The 20904-nt window shown below is 35.2% G+C and overlaps 1 protein-coding gene across 3 annotated transcripts in view; it reads right to left on the bottom strand.

Annotated features, from left to right (window-relative positions):
* Positions 1 to 20904, bottom strand: part of LOC141447503 (uncharacterized) — a 385726-nt gene that overhangs the window by 111875 nt on the left and 252947 nt on the right. The window lies entirely within an intron of this gene.

The raw sequence follows: 20904 nt of genomic DNA on the forward strand, positions 1-20904 counted from the left end.
CTGAAAAAACTTTGTATTCGACCTCATCTTCAATTAAAATTTACTAATCGCCTATTTTTTCAGGCGGGGCTTAATGTCCAATTACCAATTAGGTGTTGTGGACGGAGGCGACTAGCAAAGATACTTTATTGTAAATTTCTTTTATTAACCATTAAATAAAATCCAAGGCCTAAGACCGGGAATCGAACCCAGTACCACAATACATATTAGCTTCACAGATCTCGCCTCTAACCTCTCGGCTACCGTGGCGCCTTGAAATTCACTAAGAAATATGAAAAAGTTGAGAAGAGTTTACCTCAAAGGGAAAAAATACACATTAGCTTCTTAAGCATGGAAACTGGCTTTCTTGCAAAGAGTTGATGGGAAGAATCCCAGGCAAACTATAGCTCACCTTAACTCAAAACCTACAGACTGTAACCATCAGAAGGAAGTGGCGAAGTTTTAAAGGAAATAGTTAACTACCAGGTTTTCAAGTTGACCAAAACAGTACGATAACCTAATACCTAGTAATCCCGCTGGTTATTCAAAATTACTTCCACCAATACCTAAAAAATACTTAATAGGAACTTCAAGTTGCTTAATATTAAATCATTACTGATTAAAATAGGAAAATATTATTCGTATATTAATCGAAGATCAGTTCAATGGACTTCTCTACAAAAGATGCTTAACTCTACATTGTTTTAGTTTAGAAGGATGAGCTAAGTTTTATAACCCAGCATCTGTTTCATTCATACGTATTTTTTTCAAAAAGTAAATAGTTTTGTTTCAAATTTACTTCTTAATATTCATTTAAAATTTATAAATGAAAATTTGTCACTTAATAACTGAAGTTTTTATTGAGGTCTTAAAGATAATTTCCAAATAATTCGGCTATCTCTTAAATAACCATTAATTTGAAATAAATGTAGACTAATTTTATAAAAATAAAGAATAAATCTAAAAAAAAAAGATGTCCTCAATCTTAGAACAAAAATATTTATTTAGTTTGGGATAATTCTGGAGCGAAAGAAGGACTTCCAAAGGAGGACTTCCTGGTAAGAGTGAGAAGAAAATATCCTTGGAGCAGGAAGAAAAAGAAATGAAGGAGAAAAGAAAATAAAAAAAAAGTTTAAGAAGCCAATATGAGTGTGAGGCTAAAGGGAGGTATTGTTTGGAAAGTGTCCAATATGGAGGCCATCCCCAGATGTAAGAAGTGAGAAGATAAAGAATACTTTGTGTGCAATCTTATGGCGAACCAAGGTAGCCAACCATAACGCCAAAGTGCCACAGCCAACTGTAATATTTATTACTTTGTGTAATCCATAAATAAGTTCTATTTTATATTACTTTACTTCTAACAAATTGTTCATATAAGATAGATGGATTGGGTCAGAGGGTGGGGCCAAGTTTCCTAGGTAACACAGCCAAAAAGAGGCTTACTCTGACGACTAATAGGTCTAGTATAAGAAACATTATTTTTGCAGGCATTTTGCCTGAAATTAGTCGTATATGGGCAATTATTTCCTGAGACCTAGATGTGCTTAAGAACTTAACAAGCAAGCTATTAACTGCAATGCAATTGAATGGCACATATGAGTTTACTGCTCCATCTGCATGCACAGGTCTAGTTCCTCGTTAAAGAGTGATAGACGCACCAATTGACTTCGTTCAGATAAAATTATGAGCATCTACAATAAGGAAATATAACTGTACGAAGAGAACCATGCTGCACTACAAGGAACGGCCTACGCTTACTGCAATTCGTACTAACATAACTAGCAGCCAATGTAAAGTTACCGCACTTAGTTACGGAATAACGACGAAAACGCAGAATGCAGGAAAAAATGACGCATTCGCCCGCAGCACTGCTTTAAAAAAAAAAAAAAAATATGTAAAGAAACAAAATATAGAGATTAATGTGATTATCAAAGGATTTCACAAACAAACTAAACAAAATGTCTGCCAACGAATAAGACTAATTTTGATTGCCGACACTGCAAAGTAAAAAGCTCCTTCCTTAAACAGTAAGGGACAGAGATTAACTAATATTTAATGTTAATGACATCATAAAATTAAAATATTTGAAACTGAACTGGTAAAATTGAAACCCTAGTTTAGACAGTGTTAATTGAACTTAATTGTCTTTGAAACCCAGTGGAATAAAATGGAATGCATTTTTATTTAAATGATCTCGTTTAACAATAATTTCTTCCTAAAAAAGGATTAAATTCTCTACTCGAAACAGCATTAAATATAAATACTGTCACTTATAAAAATTGCAAAAGTCACAAATTTTATACATGTACAGCACAGCGACAAGATATATGGATGTAGGAAAGGCTAAAAAGCTCGGTAAGACTAGATACCAAAATAAAACTCATTAATTTTTATTGAACAAATGACTTTAACTAAGAACAAAAAAAGGAGAAGAGAGAAGATGTAGACTACAGAAAGAAAGAACAAAAAAACCCCAAAAAACAGAAGGTGGAGATTAATAAATCTAGTTCTTGAAGTATTTAGTCCAAGATGGTGAAGAGGTGGGTGTTTGGTGCAAGGCGGATGGGAGAGGAATGAAGAACGAGTTGTAGAATGTGGAGCAACCCAGAGCCACGCTACCAGGCTTCTGGTTACCAGGCTCATCGTAATGCGCTGCCCTAAATTACTATCATTACTCTGTACTGTTCATAATACTTGTAGTAGAGTTTGGTCCTGGAAAATCAGAACCTATAACAGTTAGCATCGATGACTGCTGGTCACTCATCTCTTTCTTCTGACTACAATATTATTATTAATCAAATATTGATTTGATTAAAGAAATGTGAAATGCATTCCCGAAAATATATTTCCAAACCGAAGAAACAACTGTTAATGACGGAAAGCCGGCTGGCAGAGCGCATCCTGGTGATGTTTTGTTCGATGGCAAAGGTCATCAGACTTTAGTTTACTTCGCCATTAATGTCTGAGTTGCAAAAATACTCTAAATCAATGTTACTTTTCATTATCGCCGAATTGGCAATTTTAATTTCCAGATCATTCATTATTCTTATTCTTTTCTAAACAATTCAAAGCAGAGCCGATGACTGTGATTCATTAAAGGTCCATTGATCTATATACTAAATATATAACTCATACTCGGATCTGGAAGAGTTAAGATAGAGTCAAATTTTCGAAGCTAAGTGAAAGATTTTAGGGGAGATTTAGCGGATAAATTTTCAGGAAAACCACCCAAAAAAAGCTGATTTTCCGTATATCATTCGAAAGAAATTACCTAAACGTCTAAACCGATTCAAAGATGACATCAGCTGACCGGTGCTGGATAAATACACGAAGTGGAATGTGCTATTCCCTTGGAGGTAAAAAAGCAAGTAAAGTACATCGAATTTCGATTAGTCGTCTTGGATGGATTAATAAAATTCAAGGCCAGGGGATCGGAATCGGATCCTGAACTATAATCCATTTCAGCAGAGCAATTCTCTCCTTTAACCGCAAGACGACCGCGACAACCCAGGAGCATAAAAGATGGTAACAAAGGCTATTATTATTATTAATTGTTTTTAAATAAGAAAAAAATGTCGTAGCTCGTGTAACGATTTGAAAAGACCGTTTGATTCCAAAAATATATTGTCGATTGAATAATTCTAGAAATTACTGCGGTGATTTACAAACTCCCTTACAAAAGAAAAAAAAAAAAATGGCAATAACAAACCCAATTATTGTGATAACAGAGAAAATTCTGAAAAATCCAATGTGATAGTGATCCGAAAGATTAAAGCGGCTTAAATAAAATGGGCTGATATTGGTCTCTTAATTATTTTTTTCCCCTGTTGAAAATAAATTATTTTACACGTGTGGTAATTGAATTTTTATTCACAGAGCCCACGGAGCGAGGGAACTACTGGATAAAATGTGGTCCATATTTAGATTTTCTGAAATCATTTCAATAATTTAGAAGAAAAACTCTAATCTTAGTCGAAAAGTATCCCAGCAGAAGGTTAGATAAAATGTTATTTAATTTAGAATTTTGGAGGCGAAGATTTTAAATAATATTTCTAGAAGGTATCTTAAAATTTAATATTAAATTTAACAATGTATTAAATTGTTAATTAAAATGATTTGTGATTAATGTAAAAATTAAGTAAGCAGCAATAGAGTATAATTATGGGCCCATAATTTAGCGATTGCCAAAAAAAAATATACATCGTAACTATTATACTTAAACTGTTAACAAATTTTGGTCTAACTCCAACTTTTGAGTAAAATTTTATTATGGTCTACATGGAACTAATGCGACTATTTTTAAGAAAATCATTATTGCCGTTATTTTGAGAAAATACAGAAAAAATTGATTTAGTAAAGTGTAACTTTTGGGAAACTAATTTTGACCTTATTGAGGCATCGAAATATCGAATTTCAACTTTGTGATTTTTTTTTTTTCTCTGTACGATTAAAATACTTTCGCTTACTTCCGTAAGAGTAAGTAATGAAGTGCATACATTTTGTTTTTAAAGAGTTATTCTTAAATTTAAAAAAAAGTAAGTATGTATCGATTGCACGTACACAAAAAGTTTTTCCAAGAAGTAATCTCCATCACTACGGATATAATGTTTATCGTGAGGAGGGGTTATAGATGGAAACAATATAAAGGCAAACCATTTGGATGATACGCTCTAGGGAGACGATAACCAAAGAATGGAAGAAGAAGATCCCATAGAGGTAAAGTAAAGGAACTAGAAGGAAAAGGGTCTCTGGAGGTTAGACAGAACGGAAAAGTTCAATAGATAGTGTGTGCCATTTAGGTAACATGGTAGGATATTATAAGAAAGTTTGATAAAGTAAGGGGACAGATAAGAAAATAGCAAGGAGGGACCAGAAAGGTTCCTGCTATTTCGTAAAGAAACTTCAAGAAGGTTGTTATTTGGAAAAACTAAAAACAACCAAGAAGGAGAAGAAGAAGAAAAAAGTCGAAACGAAGCAATATACAGAATGGGTCTTTCTCTATATATTCGGCAAAGTTAGGATTAGCTTTGCTAGCACATGAGTTCGGGGCCGGTGAAAATCTTTTCGTTTCCATTATCTTGATCATTAGTACTGACAGTCTGCTTGAGGAACTAACGCCAAACAGAACTACTCGAACTCTTATATAAATGAAATCACTACAGTCAAACAAGATATGGTGTTGAATCACAATAAGGCAAGAGTTATCGAAAAGTAAAATATTAATAAAAATAAAGAACATTTAGTAGTCACAGCAACTAATATCACATCAATAGTTATAGTTCCGAAATAATGTTGTGCCGGCTTTATCATTAAATGACTGCCCTTAGGTGGCAACTAAAACAGTTGCCATCTGGTAGTAAACCGTTACCACTGGATATACTGTCTAAGTAGTTACTTTCCGCTTCCAATTACATTTATGGTTATTGGTTATGCTACCAACGCAGCATATATGTTCTTTATCAGCATTTCTAGCGATTTAACTGAGAAAAGCAATTTCAGACTTTACTCGACCATAATTAGTTCGAAATATTACTAAAATTCATAAGTAATAACTCATTAATAATAATTATAAAATACAATTTTGAGTTAATAAAAGGTTTTCAATTAATGTAACTAATTGTTCTTATTTAATAAGGAATTTAGAGTAATTCCAGAACCTCTAAATAGCAGCTCTTGAACCTCTAAATAAAAAAGTCTTCTTTTAAGAGAAATACTGTCAGAGGCTTCTAAGACATTGGAAACTGTCTATTATGGGGTCCAGAACATACAAGGGACCAAGTGCTATCTTTATAGTGCGGCAATACACCAATGTATTTTATAACAACAGATTGCTACTTAACCACAGTGTCTATTTCATCAGATATTTCTACTCCTGAAAGTGAACTTAGTTCGAGTGGTGGTATTGTCTGATAATCATGCGAACATTCCGACTTATCAGTACAACAAACACGCTAAAAAAAAACCTGACCAATCAAATCGATTTTGATCAAAGATAAAGGGATAATCAGTTTCTAAGGTTATAACAGAAAATATAATCAGGTGAGTATGATTTTGAATTTGATTGGTGTCTAAGGTTTTATAATTTACTACCTCTCGAAACCCCTAAGACTTAAGGCTAATTTTATGAGCTTTTTTAAGTCTTTATTTTTATAGGTTAATGATTGCTTTCTCAAACTGATTGAGATTGAGATTCGGATTGATATGAACTTTTTTTTTGTCGCAATGAGAATGTGGAATCACCTTCTTTCTCAAGCTACTTCGATCTGGTGCTTGCTTGCCTTAATAGAGTAACCATATTGCTTAGAGCAGGGGTCCCCAAACTACGGCTCGCGGGTCACATGCGGCCCGCTGAGGCCATTTATCCAGCCCCGCCGCACTTCCAGAAGAGGCAACTTTTACATTGGTGGTCAGTGAGAGGAGCACATCCGCATCCTGTGCTCCTGGAGAACCGGTGTCGCTAATTTACAGTACTACTTCCGATGACGCAGGACGGACGCGTCACGCCTCCGAAAGCAGTGTGAAATAATAGCAGAAGTAGGAAGAAAGGCAAAGCACTATAAATAAACCGGACATTGACCATCTCATTAGCCAAAAGCAGGCCCCTAGTTCCCACAGAAATACTGGGCAGTTTGGTGATTTAAATTTAGTTCTTTATTTTAAATATTTTATTTGTTCCCGTTATGTTTTTTTTACTTTAAAATAAGATATGTGCAGTGAGCATAGGGATTAGTTCATAGTTTTTCTTTTTATAGTCCGGCCCTCCAACAGTCTGAGGGACAGTGAACTGGCTCCCTGTGTAAAAAGTTTAAAGAGATCTCTGGCTTAGAGAGTCAGTAGCTGTGTGCCTGTGAAACCTGCGGCAAACCTCAAACTTATAGGTACCCACCCTTCCTTACAAGGCTGCCTTTAGGGGCCTCAAAGGACTTCGGAAGACAACAAATTGGGGGAAAAATACTGTACAGTATTCCAACAAGATCTGAAAGCGTTTAATTTACTGTTAAATAAATAACAATTTTTTCACGTAATCATTTTTATATTTTAGGGTACCTGAGTTAGCCTCTTGTACATGAACTTTTGACTTACTGTATGCAATATTTTCCTCATTCGGGCGTTTATTTGCCTTTAGAGTACTTTTATTAGTATTATTGTCGCTATCAGTATTGGTACTTATTACTTCCATCATGTTATAAGTAAGCTAGTATTATTATTATGATTGATTATTGTGTTAGAATGCCCTTGGCCCCCGCTGTATGCCGACATTTCCCTCTAATGCAACTTCTTACGGTTTACGGGGGAGACTGGCAATTCTCGGAAAATATTCTTACACAAACACAAAAACCACAGCGCACTGACACTGTCACTCACAACCGAGTTTTGACTTTGGTTCGCCGCACTCAATCGCAGATACGCCCAGTCTAAGAAATATGTGTAGATAATAAATATTTTAACCTCAAAATTATCACAAGTCGATTAAAATGACTCGAATTAATTATTAAATACTGAGACAAAATTTTCTGTGAATTTACTGTTGTAGCAAACCATAGAAACTGTTTATAAAATGAATAAAAAGGGCTTATTTCCCATTTTATAAATAATAGTTTAATGAACTAGAATCAGGTTTATGAAAAGGTTAAAACAGATGTACTGAGCACAAAAAAAGTCAATTCATCCTTTTAAGGGGACGAAAATACCTTTAAAAAGAAACTATAATTGGATAAAAATGTACTTTCAATCTTTTCAAGATTAGTAACAATTACTTTGGAGTAAGGACATTAAGTAATGTCCTTGGACACTGTTAAGTTATAATGCAATAATGCATAGTCATTTCAAAAGAGTAGTCAATATGGTGAGAACCTAGTCATTACCTAGGAAAGAAGAGGCGGAGGGAGCAAAGAGGCTCCAAGTTCCCCCCCAGAACCTCTAGATTATTACAGAGTAGACAGAGATCAAGAAATAAAAGTTCACTTCCAAATCATTGCTCATAATTCACTTAGCTTGGAAAAAAATAAACCTAACTGTGCTTAATAAATATCGCAGAACAAAACTAAGAAAACAGAAAACAATAATATAAATAGGGCGCTAATGGCCATAGACGTCGATGCGCCGGCAAAAAAAAATAAAAAAAAAAAAAAATAAATAAATAAAAAACAAAAGCAACAAAAAGAACCAAAAGATTTGTCACAACTAGAAAGAATAGTTTTAATTAAGTAAGTCCATATATTTAGTTCTGAGAGTCTAATTTATTTGACATGGGATTTTAAACGGTTTACTAGTCATCCAACCGCTCGGCTACACCCTACCGCCATGTCTTCTCCAGTCCGACCATTCATTTAAAATCTACTACCTTCATCAAGCCAACAATATTATTTATTGATGATAAATTTCTATCTCTTAAAAAATCTATGACACATTATGAGAGATGTATATTTATAATTAAAAATGTAACAATTGATATTTACATTTTTTTGTACCCAAATAAATGACATGCACGATTCTTTATTATTTGAACTGCGGTAGTTAGGGCTAACAGTCCAGCTAGTGCATGATAGCAAATGCATTCTTCTACTTAGAACAGGAATATAAAATAGAAATCTACTATTTATTTACAGAAAATCATGTTTTTTGAATAACTAAGATCATTCAAAATTTAAGAAATTCAAGTTTAAACATACTAAAAATATCGAATTTGAATTTGAATCCGGTTCTGGGCTCTTTATAGACAAACGACACACGTGGAACCCACATACTAGGCTTAAAAGACAAGCAATGACGAAACGTGCTATACTGCTATACAGGCTTCTTGGACGACGCTCCAAATTACCCATTGAACTCAAACGATTAATTTACAGTACTATCCTCAAACCAATGTGGACTTACGGGACTAGAGCTATGGGGTTCAGCCAAACTTACAAACATACCGGCAGTGCAGACATTTCAGTCAAAACTACTGCCGACAGATAGCTGACGCTTCTTTCTACGGTGACTAACCTCACTCTTCACAACGACCTCAACATCCCCTTCATACCACCAACTCGCCAAGACTAAATAGCAAAAATTCCATACTGCTCTCTCCACTTGTACTGTCTCACGCCTCCTCTGACAATCCTCCTGGAAGACTGAATCGCCAGTGGCCCATGCGACTTCCTTGAGGTCTGAAGACCTAAAGATCATTATATCCCGTAGAGAGTGCTACTACTGGGTAGTTTCTCTCCTCTTGGTCTTCAAGTTCCAATTAATCTTGTACTTCCCGATTTACTTATTGTATATATGCATATACAGATTGTAGATAACTTAATAAATTATTTAAAAAATTAAAATAAATTGAATCCGAAAAGTGTGAATCCCTAGTCAGACATTTCGATTCATCTAGATAAGGCAAAGCTGTTATTTATCTATTAAAAGAAAGTGATTCCGAAACCAAGGGTGTTAGTTATCTGCTAATGAAAAAGTTAAAAACAAAAAATAGCAGTTAACAGCTCTATGAGGAGGAGAAGAGAGGAAATAAAGTGCGTTGTGACAGCCATAAATACAAGGTGTCCGATGGGGCGGAAACTGACTTCCTCTATTTCAAATAAGGAAGTCATGTAAATGCAAATATATAGGGGTTACGCCCTCTTAATACATATATATGTGCACTGGTTATCGCTCTATTGCAAGTATTACCAATACACAACATTCATCTCACTTTGACGTAAACCTATAAAAAAAATATTATATTCCATTTTAATAAGATGAATAAAATCAAATAAACATAAAAGAATAGTGATCATATTCAAAGTAAACAGAAATATTGCGAAAGTAATTATTGGAGTTAGTGGGCGGTATCTCCTACCATCTTCTACCCCATACTTTATTTGGAGCTCTCGGAAAGCAGGTTGATTTGAATTTTATTACTTTTACTATAAAAACAAAATCGTTAAGAATTCAGTTTTATTTAAATATATGTATATTTTAAGGGAAAAGAATATCGTTCGGGTTATTTGTGACCCGATTTATTCATCAAAATGTAAGAGAATTTAAAGGCCATATTTTTGTATTTACTATGCTGAGCTTTCGACCTAGGGACTTTTGTGATTAACAATTACATCACAACTTTAAGTATTGTAACATTCTCAAACAGTTTTACTTTCTCTAAGCCCTAGATTTAAAATTTTGTTGGTGTGTTTACCTACCAAAATTAATCTGGAATATGATTGTATCCTTAATAACCCAAAAAGGGAAAATCCCGGACAGTTCCAATTGTACATATGGTCTAGAGGTCACCCAGGTTAAGTGAAAATAACAACCGAATGTTTCAATTTTCTTTTTTTGGAGCACTTCTTGCGAGGAAGGTGGCCCAGCTTTCCCTAAAATTTCCATTTGAGCGTAATTAGTGCTAGGTTTTAAATTAGCGAATTCTTCGGTAAATTCTACGAAACTACTGAAGTTATTTTGTAGGTAAAAAGCTTTTTGAAAAATGTATTCATATTTAAAGAAACAAAACTTAATATTCAAATATAATATTTCTTTATCAATTGTCAAAGATTGAATTATCTTTACAAATAAGAAGTTTTTTACTCAAAGAGTGGTAATTGTTTAAAAAAGCTAATGAAAGCTAATGAAAGCTAATGAAAGCTAAGATCTGATGTGAGTCAGAAAGGAAAACAAAAGCTCTTGGGAAGTTCATATAATTTGGTTTTCATGAATTTAAATTTATTATTTTGCGTATTTTTATATCTGGCATTTACGAGGTAAATTAAGTAATGAGACTGATGTTTTAAAATTTTTTTATTCAAAAAGAATTACAAATCTATATTGTCACCTTCAAAATAACTTCCTTCTGAAGCCACACAGCGCTGGAGACGTTTCTTCCACTCCTCATAGCCGTGCTCGAACTCCGATACTGGAATAGCCTTCAGCTGGTCGGTTACAGCCGTTTGAATGTTTTCGACTGTCCCAAAATGAGTTCCCTTCAGGTGATTTTTCAACTTCGGGAAGAGTAAAAAGTCACAAGGACTCAAGTCAGGCGAATAAGGAGGCTGAGTAGCCACAGGAATGTTTTTACTGGCCAAAAACTCCAAAAAAGGAAGGTTTTTTGGAACCTTTTTTGCGCAGATTTTTCTCATCCCTAATTCATAGGTCAAAATTTGATGAACGCTGGTGTGAGTCAAATTTAACTCTTCTCCGATCATTCTGACTGTCAACCGACGATCTGAACGCACAAGACCCCGGATTCATTTTCATCGGTTCTTGAAGATGAAGGCCTTCCGCTTCGTGGTTCATCTTCAATCGACTCTCTTCCTTCTGAAAATGCCTTAAACCACCGAAAAACCTGGGCTCTTGACAAAACACTATCTCCGTAGGCCTGCTGAAGTTTAGCAAGAGTTTCCGTTGCACTGTGCCCAAGTCTGAAGCAAAACAGTCGAAAACATTCAAACGGCTGTAACCGACCAGCTGAAGGCTATTCCAGTATCGGAGTTTGAGCACTGGTATGAGGAGTGGAAGAAACGTCTCCAGCGCTGTGTGGCTTCAGAAGGAAGTTATTTAGGAGGTGACAATATAGAATTGTAATTCTTTTTGAATAAAAAAATTTAAAAACATCAGTCTCATTACTTAATTTACAGACCTCCTATGTATTAATTATTAGTCAAATCATTCTACGTCAAACACCATGCTAAGGGGATAAGCCCCAAAAGCATTATAAAATAAATAAATAAAATTGCCAAAGATTATTTTGAAATTAAACTAAAAAATATGATCCAACAAGTCAACCAGAAATTAAGAATTACAGAATGGGAAAGGATACTTCATGCAGCATTTTCAATTTTATGTATTATAAACGGTATCTAATTAGTAAAATTAAATAAACCATCTCTGAGAGACAATAGCATACGTAGAAAAAAAAGATAATTATAAACGGAAACCGGAAATAAACACTTCCTCAACAATGCGTGACTGTCAAATACAGTTTACACTTGATTCACATGACCTTATTTCTTGACACCTTTAATATTATTCTAAAAATAGTTCAGATGAAATGAATACTGTGTATTTCTACATTATAATAAATGCCAGCGCTAAGTACATTTGCATGTTACTATGCATGCAAACGGTGAAACTCTTGTTAACTTTATACTTAGTAATTATTTCAACAACATTAAAACTTTATTCGAATTCATTAGAACGCCAAAAATCTATAGGTATGGAGTAATTTCAATATGAATTGCACATTACGACCTCTTAACGAGAACAGTTGTAGTTTAGTCTAAAAATGTCAGTAAATTCTTTTCGAGGCAAAATAGTTGAATTTCAGTCCGCTGATCTGAGTCGTCTAGTTGTTACTGACAGTCGTTACCAGTCTTGTTAAACCAAAATGGGCTTACCAATCCTCTCCTATTATACTTGGAGGAACATTTAGAGTTTCTTTTAAAAGAAATATTTAAACAATAAGACAATAACAGTCAAGGTGTTTGTCCACTTCTCTGCAGCAAGGAGAAGTAGTCTTGTCCCCCAGAGTTCGCAAAGGTCAAGCTCAAAGATTTCTTAAGCTCCTCAAATCCCTAATTAAAAACCACAAATTGGAATCTCTTTCTGTAAGTGGGCCAAATCAGTATGGTTATCCGGTTGGCAGTAAATTAGATATTCCTGTCGCTCAATGTTACAAATATGAGGAGCTGAAGAATTTTAGAGTACTCCAGATGGATTAGGTAATTCTGGTGAAAAACGCAGACACCAGTTCATACTCCATAAAAACTGCTAGAAGTGGGTCAGGGCGGTCTTTCTTTAAGGAAATCGCAGCCATTCCCGGCAGCTATATCAGCAAGAACGTTCAACACTGTCTATATCCTGGCTATACTCTCACAACAGCCACAGGCTGTGTATAGTTGATGAAAGTGCATCTATTGTGAGTACCAGCGAACGAACCCACAGGCAAAATTCACCTCATCTCCTCCATTCCATTTACATTTAAATGCTTGCACACTATGAGCACGATTACCATACCGAGATCAATTCAAACTTAAGGGAACCGCAATAAATTTGGTTTTTATGTAGGGCGATGTGTGTGATTAAAAGGGAACAAGAAGGCCTCTAATTGGAAGATGGTGTCTAATGGTGTCCAACCTGGCAACAAGTACATATTCGCTTGTAATAGCTGTTACAAAGTGGTTCAAACCTTTGTATGAGCAAGTTACAAAATAAAGAAATAATATAATAATAATAATAAAAACTGACTTTTAATTCAAATAGTTGTACAAGGATTCACTATTTTATTACATAAAGATACAAGAGGAGTAAGAAATTACTACAAAGTTATTTTTTATTACTTTTTTGCCAAGCAACTGCCATTTTGCTGATTATTTAACATTGCCCATTAGTTTTGATTACATATTCTAGCTGTACTTCAAATTTTCAAAAGTTCACTATTGATTGTTTGTAAGTGAATCCAAGAAATAAGACACAGAATCGTAGAACAGGACAATTTTAGCACTATGTGCTTACCTTTATAATGTTAATAGGGAATAAATATTTATGGTGAATTCTAAATATGAATTTATCAGAGGAGCGAAAGTGCCACTTTATTGCCCAAATTTGGTGGTTTCTGGCAACTTTACCAAGCAAATACTACGTCTCAAAAAAACTTTCACTTGTAGGTCGTGGTAAGAAATAATTCGTGTTTAACTTTTAATACATGCCATCATTTGCTTCACAGCTTTAGTACTTATTAATTTATTTTACTTCTTTTTACAGAGAAATTAAATTTTTACTTTTGTATCCGCCCAAAATTACGACTTTTTACGTGTTACTTTATTATATGGGGTTCCTTCTATGGCTGTTAATTTGGGTATTGAGTGGTAAGTTAATGTACATTGTTAATAAACAGCGTAGACTCTAACAATGAACTAGTCCCTAAACGGAAAACTTGGCCCAAAAAATAAAAAGAAACCAAACTGAAATTGATAATATCTTTCCCCTTTTAGATGAATCAATCAAGGCATTTCTGGATATTATATTCTGGAACTCAGCGTTCAAATTTTCAGTATGGTGCAGAAAGGTACGAATAGGGCATTAAGAGAAACTGAATGAAACTAATGGAAACCAAAAGTAACTTTGGTAAGCAGACAAAAACGGGAGCGATGAATTTAGAAGTAGCTGAGTCCATTGACTGTAATAATAGCCCCTCCGTAGTTATTTAACTTTAATCAAACCCAAATTATGTAAATAAAATATTATTAGAAAAGTAAAACAGAAAATTTAACCAGTTTGAATGAAAAAAGGCTTTGAATTATCGGCAGAAAAAGAAGAGTTTTCTTCTCTCTGCCCAATAAATGTTTAGCCAATAAGAATGCTGAAGGTGGAGCCAGTATTGCTTTTACGGAATTTCCACTTTAAAGAGAGTTTGCCTTTTTCTTCTAGTGAATTGGACGAGAAAGCAGTTATAAGCGATCACCTACTTCTTTTTGCCTCGCCTTTTTTCCCGCTTTAACCTTTCTCTTGCAGAGAAATATTTTAACACAAAGAAACAGGAAGTTATACTTTTCTAACCATTTTGGTTAATTGAATTTTTTAATTTAACCAAGAAAAGCTGGAGACTTGGAGAAATTAACTGCAGCCGAACAGCTAGCCTCTTGAGGAGGTGGTGCTATCTTGAAATTAACCCAAGGAAGGAGGTAATTTTCTCTCTAAGAGTTTGCCCTGGAAACGAGAAGATCCCTTTCTTTAATAGTTGCATACAGAGCTAATGGAGTACTCGTTCAAAGAGGAACTAAATTAATTTTTAAATAATTCTCTAATGCAATAACTAGAAAACATAAACTAACTGAATTAGTAAAATTTAAATTTGGACAATTAGGTATGCCCGGTTATTACCAGGGTACATATAACCAAATTACCAGAAAGGAACATTTTTACTGCGAAATAAACAAAATTTATCTTTAATTCAATATTTACATGAAAGAATAATTAATTAAGTTTTTGTTTTACCTTTAAAAAATATTGCTGCTTCGTCGATATATTCATCAAGCTCACTCTTTAAATAATTCTCTTACAAAAGAAGACAAGCCACAAAATTTATAAATATTACGTCAGTGTCCTATTAGACCGTACCCGTAGAGCAAGGGACGTTTGGTTATTGGGATATAAGGGATATAGCAAAGTTATCGCCAATTTTTTCAGGAGGGCTTAACGTTCGATTACCAATTAGGTGTCGTGCGGAAGTATATTCTTTTATTTTAACGTTGTTTCTAGCAAATAAAAAGCTGGATTCGAACTAGAGATCTCCCACCTACAAAGCCACGCTTTAGAACCACTACACCAGGGGTCCCCAAACTACGCCCCGCGGGCCACATGCGGCCCCCTGAGGACATTTACCCGGCCTCCGCCACACTTCCGAAAGGGGCATCTCTATCGTTGGTGGTCAGTGAGAGGAGCACTATATGTGGCGGTGCCACAAAGCGCTGCGCCGCTCATGTACAGTACTACTTCCGATGACGCGAGATGCACGCGTCACGGCTCCGAAAGTAGTGTAAAATAACAGCAGAAGTAGGAAGAAAAGCAAAGCACTATAACTAAACCGGACATTGACCATCTCATTAAGCAGGTGATCCATAATTCCCACAGAAATACTGGGCAGTTTGTTGATTTAAATTTACTTGTTCTTTATTTGAAATATTCTATTTGTTTTTTTACTTTAAAATAGTTTGTTTTATAGTCCAGCCCTCCAACGGTCTGAGGGATAGTGATCTGGTGTACAAAGTTTGGGGACCCCTGCACTAGACCGACCATATTCCTCTCTGGGATATAGTATGTATATTCTAAGTAATTCGCATGCCTGAATTAACTAATTACACAACATAAAATGACAAAATATAATTAACAAAGAACTTTGCAAAATACATATACATACACAGAAATATTTTGAAACTCATTAAAGTAATTTAAAGAAAACAATAGCATTTACAAAATTAAACTGTTAAGTAAAGGCAATTATTTAGTGCGAATAAGAACGAAAATAGCACAATAAGTTTGGAAACTATTGGAAGTTAATTCAGCAACGCGAATTCCTCAGAAAATAGAAACTATTTCGCTTATTTCCGAATATTCTGCCTCAAGAGGAGCCGACGTAATATTAACAATTTTGAGTTTATTTTCTAAAATAGTAGCGGTTAAGGGCTACTCTATCTCTTGCTACTTGAAAAGAATATTACCATCAAGTTGTCTAAAATATTTGCCTTCAAGCATCAAAATGACAGTGATAGAAACGATTGAATAAGTCGCCTCACGCGAGAAAATAAAAATGAAGTAACAGATATCTGTTAGAAACTTTTTCAATCCAAAAAACTGAATAAAAAAAGTAATGTGGGTGAATCCAATAATCCGTAAGGGATACTGACCATCATAATAAGGTCAGTACAGTAACTGATACTGACAGAACCCTTCAGGTAGGGAATCAATCATGAAGCCATGATACTGAATGAAGGCGAAGCGACTTAACTTTCTATGATCTTCACACACAGGCAATCACACATGAAGGGGTTAGAGTGTGGCACACGGCTTTAAAAAAAGAGGAGATTCGTTCCATGTCAGCTGATGGATATTAACTAGGCATCCGTCCACTGCCGCTGACATTTCTCATATTGATTAATCATTATTTAATATGTAATACTGACATTTAACAGGTGGGCTGTTTCAAGATTCTTATACTGGGTGGGGGCTTATTTATCTACACACGGCCTTCCTAATCTACATTTTTTTTTTGTTTAAATAAAAAATATATATAAATAGCCCTTCCCCAACACAAAAATTTAAATTTTATTTTCCCGATTTTCTGGAAAATATACGAGGGTGGTTTGAAAAGTCCGTGCAAAGTCAGAGAGATAGCACTACTGGCGCGTATCGAGGTTATGTTTAGTTAGTAGCATCTCTTGGAAGAACACACACCAAGTTTCAGCCAGATCGGTCTATTTCTTTGTGTTTGGCATTCGTTTGAATCGATGAAGTCGAGTGATTTTCAAAAAATGGACGAAAAAGAATTTCGTGTGTTGATTAAACACTACTTTATGAAAGGCAAAACGCCTCAGGAGACTAAAGAGAAGCTAGATAAACATTATGGTGACTCTGCACCTTCGATTAGAACAGTTAATAAGTGGTTTCAAAATTTTCGGAGAGGCCATATGGGCACAAGTGACGCTGAACGTTCTGGACGCCCTGTTGAGGTTACTTCTCCAGAAATCATTGATAAAATCCATGATATGGTGATGGATGACAGAAGAGTGAAGGTGCGTGAGATTGCTAGTGCTGTGGGCATCTCGAATAAACGGGTACAAAATATTTTGCATCAACATTTGGACATGACAAAGCTATCCGCAAGATGGGTGCCGCGATTGCTCACGCTTGACCAAAAAGGAAATCGTGTGAAGTGTTGCAAGGACGGTTTGCGGCTGTTCCAGAAGAATCCGCAGGACTTTAAGCGTCGTTTCGTCACTGTGGATGAAACATGGATACATCACTACACTCCTGAGACCAAAGAACAATCTAAACAATGGGTTACCAAGGGGGAATCTGCGCCAAAAAAGGCGAAGACCGTTCCTTCGGCCGAAAAGATTATGGCGACTGTCTTTTGGGATTCGCAAGGAATAATCCTCATCGACTATCTGGAAAAGGGTAAAACTATTACAGGTGCATATTATTCATCGTTATTGGACCGTTTGAAAACCGAGCTGCAAGAAAAACGCCCACGATTGGCCCACAAAAAAGTCCTTTTCCATCACGACAACGCACCAGCTCACACCTCAGCAGTTGTGGTCGCAAAATTAATGGAAATAGGGTTCCAACTCGTTTCACATCCCCCCTATTCTCCAGACTTGGCTCCCTCGGACTACTGTTTGTTCCCCAATATGAAGAAATGGCTGGCGGGAAAAAGATTTTATTCAAACGAGGAGGTGATTGCAGAAACGAATGGCTATTTTTCAGACTTGGACAAATCCTATTATTCGGAAGGGATCAACAAACTAGAGCAGCGTTGGACGAAATGTATAAGCCTAAAAGGAGACTATGTTGAAAAATAAAAAAGGTTTACCCCAAAAAATTAAGTAGTTTTTATTTTTCCACGGACTTTTCAAACGACCCTCGTATAATCGTATAACGAGTAAACATTGAAAGCTCTCACCACGTTTTCATCAGTTCACTTAGGTAAAAATTATTCCACTCTAGAAATATCACAGATTTTTACATCAAGGAAAGGTGATAAATAAATTAAAATTAATTTCAAATATGTTTCCAAATTAATAGAAAGAAAAATAGAGAGTAAGTAATGTTGAAGCAAGTGAACACTTGAGGTGCAGACAATGATGATGTATTTGTGGTCACAATGGGCCACTACTTGACCTCCGAGCCCATTGTGACCGCCTCTAACGATGATTAATATCACCGGCGAACGTTCTAAGTCATTATACAAGTAACTGTTGTAATATTGATTTCGTCTGCTGCTTTTATTTAACCATCTTAACACAAGTCTTGTAACATTTAAAAGTAAATTTGTATGCAAAAAACTCTTTTTAAAAAAATGCATACAAATTAGGATTTTTTAAGTTTAATTTTTGGGTAAATATTACATTTTTCCCAGCACTGTCCAACTACATTTTATGGTTCTGTTGGCTAAATTTGGATCCAAGTTAGTAATAAATAAATTTGTATTATTTCTATTTATTGCTCCTGTATTTCCTGTCCTTGCAGGTAACCCTCAAAAGAAAGCATACTTATTCCGTTTTTATACTCAATATACACGGCAGATCTCCCATTTCATTCCAACACCATCACCTTTACCTCTGCCGATAATACGGATAATCATTTTCTTCCGAAAGTGGAGGATAAAGGTCAATCAATAAAAATCCAAGGACATTAAAAAAAAAAAAAAAATTAAAATCCTTCCTGCCCAATATTTGTAACACATCTCCTAGCAGTTACTCAAGTCCGTTAGCTAGGACCCCACTCCTGGACAAACGATTGACATTGAACCCTCATACTAGACTCAAACGAACTGAGCTAAATCACAGGAGCAGAATGCTAAAGAAAGTACAGTGGTACCTCGGTTTTCGAACGACTTTACTTTCGAACAAATCGGTATTCGACCAAGAAATTCGAGAAAATATTATCCTGAAATCCGAACAAACATTTGGAACTCGAACACCCGAGATGAACCGAGTTGTTTTTATATTTACACTTTTAGATCTTGTCTAGATACATATTTTTACATAAAATATAAACATTAGGCCAGTAAAACTGGCATATTTCTGGAAACGAAATAAGTTTCAGGCGGGGCTTAACGTCCAACTACCAATTAGGTGTCGTGGATGGAGGCGACTAACAAACATACTTTACTGTAAATTTCTTTTATTAACCATTAAATAAAATCCAAGGCCTAAAGACCGGGAATTGAAAACCCAGTACCACAATACATATTAGCTTCGCAGGTCTCGCCTCTAACCGCTCGGCTACCGTGGCGCCTTTAGAAACGAAATAAACTACATAGTTTACATTATTTCTTTTTGGATAAATTGTTTCGGTTCTCGACCAAATTGGTTCTCGACCGCACTTCCGGAACGAAATGTGGTCGAGAACCGAGGTACCATTGTACTAGAAAAATGCTCCAAACTCACTTTGCGCAACAAACGACAACTGTACAACCCTCTGATAGCACCAATATGGACTAACGGACTTGAACTATACGGGACTGCTAAACGCACAATCGTATTCAATCCGTAGTTAATGCTTCCTTTTACATCTCAAACCTCACCATCCATACATAGGTCATACATAGATACCTACAACTTTTTCTAATTAGGACAATAACGAATAATTACGGCGTTTTACCATAATCGAAAATCTTCACGTTTTCTATTGTTTCTTACGAGGTTTAAAAGAAAATAAAAACGAATATGTATCGATTGAGTTCTGCTTATTGGCTGAACCAAATTTGTTATAAAAAGGTTTCAATATAACCTGATTCATTTTATTTCCATCGCTATTCAGCGCCAAATAAACTATCAAGTAATACATTAAAAGCATTCGCTCTATATAATTTCCTTTTTCGATTAAACAGCTCTAATTTGATTCAAAGTCTAAAGAAGAGATAGGAATTAAAAAAACCAGAGGCCGAAGTTAACCTGAGGGAGAGTAAGTTCGTATGTAACTCATTAAAAGTTCCTAGATTGGGGTTGCTAAACAAGAAGAGTTTAAAAGGAACAGTCCTGGTTAACTTCTAGAACACTTTACTACACACACACACACACACACACACACACACACACACATGCTAATCTAGTGGAAAGGCTTGTGCGACTCTATTAGAAGAGCATGTGAGAGAGAAATAATTGATAAAATAAGCCGAGGATACGAGCGAACCAGGGAGATTGGTGGGGTTAGTTAGTAAGAGTGGCTGGGGCAAATTGAACCTTAACTGAATTGAACTGTAGAGAGCGCCGCCGACTCATTACAAGCTGTTCGGATTAAATCTAACACAATTATATGCAGATTGGTAACTAAATGATTCTCGCAGCCAAGCAACAGTTTAGATCGCGCCACAAGAGAGTTCGCTTCGCCAACCCAACAGCAACATGGAACAACTTCTATTTTAATCAAGAACTTGAATGCAAGAAAATTAATTTGTGAGATATAATTAAAAAATTATAATATCCGGTATCCGCAAGTTTTTATAATATTTCATTTATTACTGCAAGAGCAAAATATTAAAGTGGCCGCTTTATTAATAAAAAAAAAAAAAAAAAAACGAAAACTTTTATGGGATTGTGCTCTAAAACAAAATTTATAAAACTGCACCTCATGAAAACCCAAATTTTATTGGTACAATAGTTGTAAGCATTCAAATTACATTCATGATTTATGATTGGAACTACTTCGGTGGCAAAGCTGTGAGCGAAATAAGAACTT

This window comes from Rhodnius prolixus, unplaced genomic scaffold, assembly GCF_049639745.1.
Source record: "Rhodnius prolixus isolate KJV_2025 unplaced genomic scaffold, Rpr scaffold_1, whole genome shotgun sequence".
Classification (NCBI taxonomy): domain Eukaryota; kingdom Metazoa; phylum Arthropoda; class Insecta; order Hemiptera; family Reduviidae; genus Rhodnius; species Rhodnius prolixus.